General features: G+C 41.3%; 1 pseudogene; it reads right to left on the reverse strand.

Moving 5' to 3' along the window:
* Positions 1–635: 635 nt before the first annotated feature.
* LOC120443417 lies at positions 636–6,096 on the reverse strand (annotated as a pseudogene).
* Positions 6,097–6,448: the final 352 nt, after the last annotated feature.

The raw sequence follows: 6,448 nt of genomic DNA on the forward strand, positions 1-6,448 counted from the left end.
ATGCTCCTATGATCTTAAATGTTTCTGTGCAGACTGCAGGGACAGGAAATATACTCTGTGTAAAGACAGGAAGTTACATGTTTTTGAAGTTGCATGCTTTGCAGGAAGGGAAACCGAAAGCAGAGTCTGAGCGCAAGTATTTTGAGCAGGTTGTTTTATTATGCATTTATCTTTGATTAAGCTTTGATTAAGCTTTAAGTAGTTGTATTAGATTGAAACATTTGTTTTATATATTTTACATGTAAGTCAAGATTATTACACACATACACACACATAGTTTCAGTTGTGTACGTGCTGGCCTTCTGTCTGGTGGCTGATGAAGTGAAGGGTGAAGTAAAGGACAGCACACACACCCACATACACACACATATTAGATAGACTCATTTATATAGGTAAGAGTTTAATTATGTTTTGCTTGCAACTGCAAAGTTGTGCCTGCATGAGTGACAGTTTGTGCAGAACGTGGGCCTGATGTTCCAGAAGATAAGCCTGGGCAGGATGGTGACAGGAAGCACCTGGGTTCGAGCCGAAGACAATGTTCTTTTTTAAACTGTGTTCAAAGTTAACTGAACGTTTGTGGTTTTGGATTGACGTATGCTGTATTGAGTCTGCCTGGCAACAGGCAGACTGCCAACCCTATAAAGTCTTTGTTCTGATTATTGTAAGTTAGTTCAACGCTGAATCTGCACAGTGTTTGGACTCCACATGTGTACATTAAAATCTTCGTCTAATTGCACCAGGCCGGGTCAATAATTATTATTTTGGATTCCTCCTCAATATTTGAACCCTAACAGGAATCAGTGTGAGCAGAGAGCCCAGGGGGTACTTGCTGTAGTCCAGTTGTCCTGAGATGGGCTCCACTCGTCCATGCTCCTGGGTCATAGACAACAACCTGGAGGGAAACGCCACTCACATTTAACATTGGTACTGAGAGTAAAAGAGAAAAAATATACTAAAATAGACTGAGATTTTTTTTTTTTTTTTTTTTTAAAGCATTACTTGAGGTTTGGATGCCCCTCGATCACAGCGTATCCAGTGGGAAGTTTTCCAGCTCCGTCCAAACTGAGAGACACAAGCAAGAGTAGGTGAAAGCTTACATGGTTGTTCCAAAACAGAGCTTACACTGATGATAGCAGTGATGAGTAAAACAAAAAACAGAACATAGGGGATAGATATTAGCTCCCACTTAATGAAGTTGAACCCACCTGATTCCAGGCCATCCACAGTCAATCAGGAGCTGGTTCCTGTGTGGACAGTGACCGATGACTCTTGTGAGAACCCTCACAGCCACGTCCTCCGGACAGCATGAGCGAATCGTAGACTGCTGCACATCTGTATGCCACAAACATACATTTAAAAGAAATTGTTAATTAAAGGCCCTTTTGAAAAATATATTTTAAGTGTGACATGTCTCCCGACTATTCCTCAGCTCAAAATACCAATAAGGTCATTTATCCTGTCATACCTGTAGACTGTTTAATAAACCTCTGCTCCAAACAGGCTGTTTCAGCGCCTGTAGCTTTAAACGTTGACGGGTCCCGAAGTGAACTAGAAACATGTTGGGCAAGTAGACAAAACTAAGAGGCAGCTATGTGTCATGACCTTAAGAGCACAGTACGGTCAGGGACTGTTTATATAGGGCAAAGGGCTCTTTCGATTCTACGTTTCCCATCTGATGTGAAGTCAAAGGGTCTGGGTCACGCTAGGGATATTGAATAAACACAACAAATAACGGAAAAGTGGATTTTACACGTCACCTTTAAACTAGGAAACAGTGGGTCTACGTGTACACACCAAAGAAGACGTAGTTTCCTGGGTGGACCTCGCTCAGCTGCGCCATGTCTTTGACTGGATGGCTACAGGTAGGGGTGGAGCCAATGCTGGACTTACAGGTGATGCCAACAGCCTTCAGTCTGACACAAAAAACCCCCAAAACAAACAAACAAAAAACCAGTTGAAGGACAAAGTTAATGCAGAATTATTCTTCCAGGTGGCTCTAAAAGAGTCAATCACACCCACAAGAAAATGCTCAAATTTAGAGGAGAAATAAACATGTTTACAGCCTGGTGCAAAAGATGGGATACATCATTTTTAGATATGATGTATGATTTATTTGTTGCTTCTGGAAACAAAGCTGTGTGACTCAATACAAGAAACCTGTGGGCTGTGAAACTAAAACAAAGATGTTAAAATAGGTCATAAAAACTAATTTTTCAAGAGTATGAGCAACAGCTTTTATGTCGTGTGTGTTCTTAAATAGCCAGTGAGATAAAATTATTGATTAGAGCAGCTTTAATGAGTCAGTGTACATGTATTTTTTTAAACTTTCAGCTTACTTTTCCATGAACTGCAGAGTCAGTTTTGTGGTTTCCTGGGCAACAGCCTGTATTTGCTCAACTCCTGTGCAGTAATAGGTATTCCCACAGTGGGCGTACACTCCTGTAAGTTCCACGCCCTCCGTCTTAGCGATGGCTTCAGCCAGTTTGAGCGCTCCTGGCTCCAAGTGCAGGATGCCAGCTATGACAAAGAGCCGACGCATGATCAAACCTCGTGTTAACAGAGAGGTGAAGTGTAGCTCAGGCACTTATGATTAGATCTATTGCGGTTTCCCTGCACGTTTACCTCTCCCATTGCCACAGTCGAGTTTGAGCCAGACGTGCCACTGCCGACCATCTTTCAGGGGTCTTTTTCGGAGCTGCTCCAAAGCATCAGGATGGTCCAATAAAATCTGGAAGAGATCCAGTCTCTGACAGGGCTGCACAACGCTCTACCTAAAGACACACAGAGACATACATTAGAAATGGCACAGAAAGCACAGCTGAGACATTAAAAACTAACAAATATAAAATAGATGAGAAATTATGTCAAAGTAATGGCATAGAACTGGAGCTATTTTACATGCAAGTGCTATGGCGATATACATGTATCATATATTTACATATATGTATTGTTGCTAGTGATAATATTACTAAATATGATTCATAGTTGATACATTTTCAGCAGGCTCAGTTATTAATAATATATTTTTTTCATTTCTAATTTTTTACAGCTTTTATGATTTCACAGAATATAAAACAAGGACACATTTAAAGTGTGAACTGAGAGAACCTTATCAAAGGGAAAAGAGTAGGCATAGAGGAAGTCATCATATCCATGGTCAGCATAGAAACAGGCCTCTGCCAGGGTGGAAACCACTATGCACCTCTGTGATCCACCCGTCATAATGTCAGCACACTCACTAGACACACACAGAGACCTCATCAGAATCCTGTATACACAGCAAGTCTGTAAGCATGTGCTGTGTGCGTGTCTATGCGTAAGCGTATGAATCCATACAGGGTTTTATGGGTCTTCATGTGTGGACTAAGCTGGACTCCCAGTTTCTGGCAGAGCTCAATCATCCTCTGGGCATTCCTCTTCGCTTTGTCCACATCCACCATAAAAGCAGGAGTAAACAGGGCTGAGAGAGGATCTCCCTCCATACTGGCAGCACTGGAGTACACACACACACACACACACACACACACAACCCCGTTCAGCTATCTTAGTGAGGACCCTCATTGACATAATGGTTTCCCTAGCCCCTTACCCTAACCATTAAAAATGAATGCCTAACCCTAACCCTTACCCTAAACCTAACCATAACCTAATTGTAACCCGGACACTAAAACCACGTTTTGAGCCTCAAAAATGGTAGCTAGACAAGAACACACACACACACACACACACACACACACACACACGCGCACACACACACACACACACACACACACACACAGCACTTCAGATATTTCCCATGCAATTAAATTCTATTGCATGATTGGCTCAACCAGCATATTTCTATAGGTATATTTATAAGTATCTGCTATACATGCACGAATCAGCAAGTAAACTTCATTACACCTGGGTGTGGTTTTGCAACGTCATATGGCAATAAAAAGATTTTTTGAGAAAATCTGTTTTGAATCTAGTTTGTATGAATTTAATTTTATAATAAGAAGAAATCTTAACCCAAACATTAATGGTAATTTAACCCATGTGATGGGTTCAACACAATTTTTGGTAACCTCAACTTTACAGATTGGTCACTTTGGCAACATTTAGGAAATTATATACCAATATATGTGGATATATGTGGATTCTAAATATCACATTATAGTTTACATACAAATATCCTGTCATCCTGTATCAATGTGAGGTCAGAGGTCTTTGATTGAATACAATGACACACACACGTGTTCAGTCTAGGCTAAAAATGTAGACATTTGTGTGACAATAAAAACACACAATATTCACAATATAATCTTTTTAGAATTTTATTAATTAAAAAAAAAAAATCAATTTAGAGTGCCCAATAAGATAAGCTGTGTATTAGTTGACAAAAAACAAAACCCCAATAATCTGACAATTCCCTCTGAGCAAGCACTTGGCGACAGTGGGGAGGAAAAACTTTCTTTTAAAAGCAAGAAACCTCCGGCAGAACCAGGCTCAGTGAGGGACGGCCATCTGCCTCGGCCGGTCGTGGGGTTTATAAAATGACTTGTTAGCCAATTTAAAGAGTTTGATGTCAACTAATACACTTAAACTGTCCAAATGATTTTAAATAAATATTTACAGTCAATCCTGATGGATTGCTTACAGAACATTCATTTTGTTTTGTCTGTGTGCGAACCCCGTAGCTCGACCCACAGAGGAAAAGAATCTGCTGATGAAAGGTTGATTTTCCAATATAGTTACGGCATGCTCTTTGAAGACCTGAATAATGACATCATAAACGTACCTGTGTTCCAATGACATGAACGTCAGAATCACAGCTGGGTCTTCCCATTTCTCTATGAGAGACTTGTATACCATGTCACTGAGGAATATCACATGTTCAGCGGGGATTTGAATTTTTTTGATTCGCGGCCAGACTTTACTGAACAGCCGTTTGGAGATGGCATCGACTTTTTCAGGAGAGCGGGGTGACTCGGCATTTTCGAAGACATGCTTCACCAAGTCCTCAATACAGACTTCCAAAGAAGACCTGTATTTTTGAACTTCTTCAGCCGTGCTAAGGGCTGGATCTTCCATCAACTCGATCAAGTACTTTTTAATTATATTGATCGTCAATTTTTGCACTACCGGGTCCCCGTCATTCAGTAACACGATCATATTCTTGTCTTCACAGAATGTGTTGTTGCGGAGCTCTTGGTAAATGACCTCATCCAGACCTATTAATTTTTTCTCATTAATATGCAAGTCTTTGATGCGGTCATCAGACATCACCTTGTCTAACAGTAGTTTGTGAAGTTTAACGGAAGGTTTGTGGAGGGAAGGCTTTGCAGCATGTGAGAGCACAGCGTGAATAAGTGTGCTCACATGCTCTTTTTGGTCAGCATCATAAGAGCTGCCTCTAACACCAGGTAGTGATTTTTCCCACGGTACAGGAAATATATTAGCTTTAAAGTCCTGTAAAAGTGTTTTGGAGATCTTAGTTTCTGATGGTTGGTCTCCATCATCTTCAGTAATTCCACACCATGCGAATAGCCTTCTAAGTAGGTTTCGCTTCTTTCGGAAGAGGTGATGTTTAAATACATAAATGACCACTTCTTGAACTATTGGTAGCGCAATGATAACGTGATCAGGTGGAATAACCAGGAGCTTTGTAATGTCTTTAAAAATAGCTTTTTCAAGACTTTTCAGTCTATTTTGTTTGATGTTTAGAGGTTTTTCTTTAATTTGCGCCCACAGAGCCGGGAAGAGTTGCTGTTGAATTGAGTCTGTTGGCGGCACCTTTGCCTTTCTCGAGGCGCGTGCAACTACAGCATTTAGGAGCTCTTTAACGAGCAGCTGTTGGTCCAACAGTTGAGCGTCCACCATCTTCACACCATCCACTGGTCCATTTTTTGGCCCCTGTGCTAATTCTGAATCTGATACCAGATCAGCTAATTGTGGATCCTCCTGATTCATGTGCTGGGTGGACGAATGGGAGCAGCACGCACAGTGCTTCGATTTCTCCCCGACTCCCTGTAAACTTGTCTCCCCCAAGCTGAGGCTCTCAGCTGGGTCGACACCACCCTCAAAGTCCTTAATCATTGGCATGAGTTCAGACATGGTGATATGAAACAAGTCAGATGTAAACATGCCAAGTACCTGCTTGGTGTATTCATCTGCGCACCCTGTTTTCAGTGCATGCCACTGTTCTTCGGTAACCTTCATAAAGAAGTCGTTAATTTTGCATTTTATACTTTCCCTAACTTCAGTCAAATGATTCATCTCTGTATTTGTATTGATGTTTTCTGTTAACCGATGCGCTCGACTGCGAAGCAATGCTTCTTACTAAATTGAAAGGGTAACTAACCCCTATTTGGGGATTTTTCTAACGCAACGTCAAATAAGACATCAAAGGATCAAAGGGATTCTCGCGCTAAGCTCCGCCTACATCCGGGATGACGGCGACATGCCG

Source organism: Oreochromis aureus, linkage group 13 (assembly GCF_013358895.1).
Source record: "Oreochromis aureus strain Israel breed Guangdong linkage group 13, ZZ_aureus, whole genome shotgun sequence".
Classification (NCBI taxonomy): Eukaryota; Metazoa; Chordata; class Actinopteri; order Cichliformes; family Cichlidae; genus Oreochromis; species Oreochromis aureus.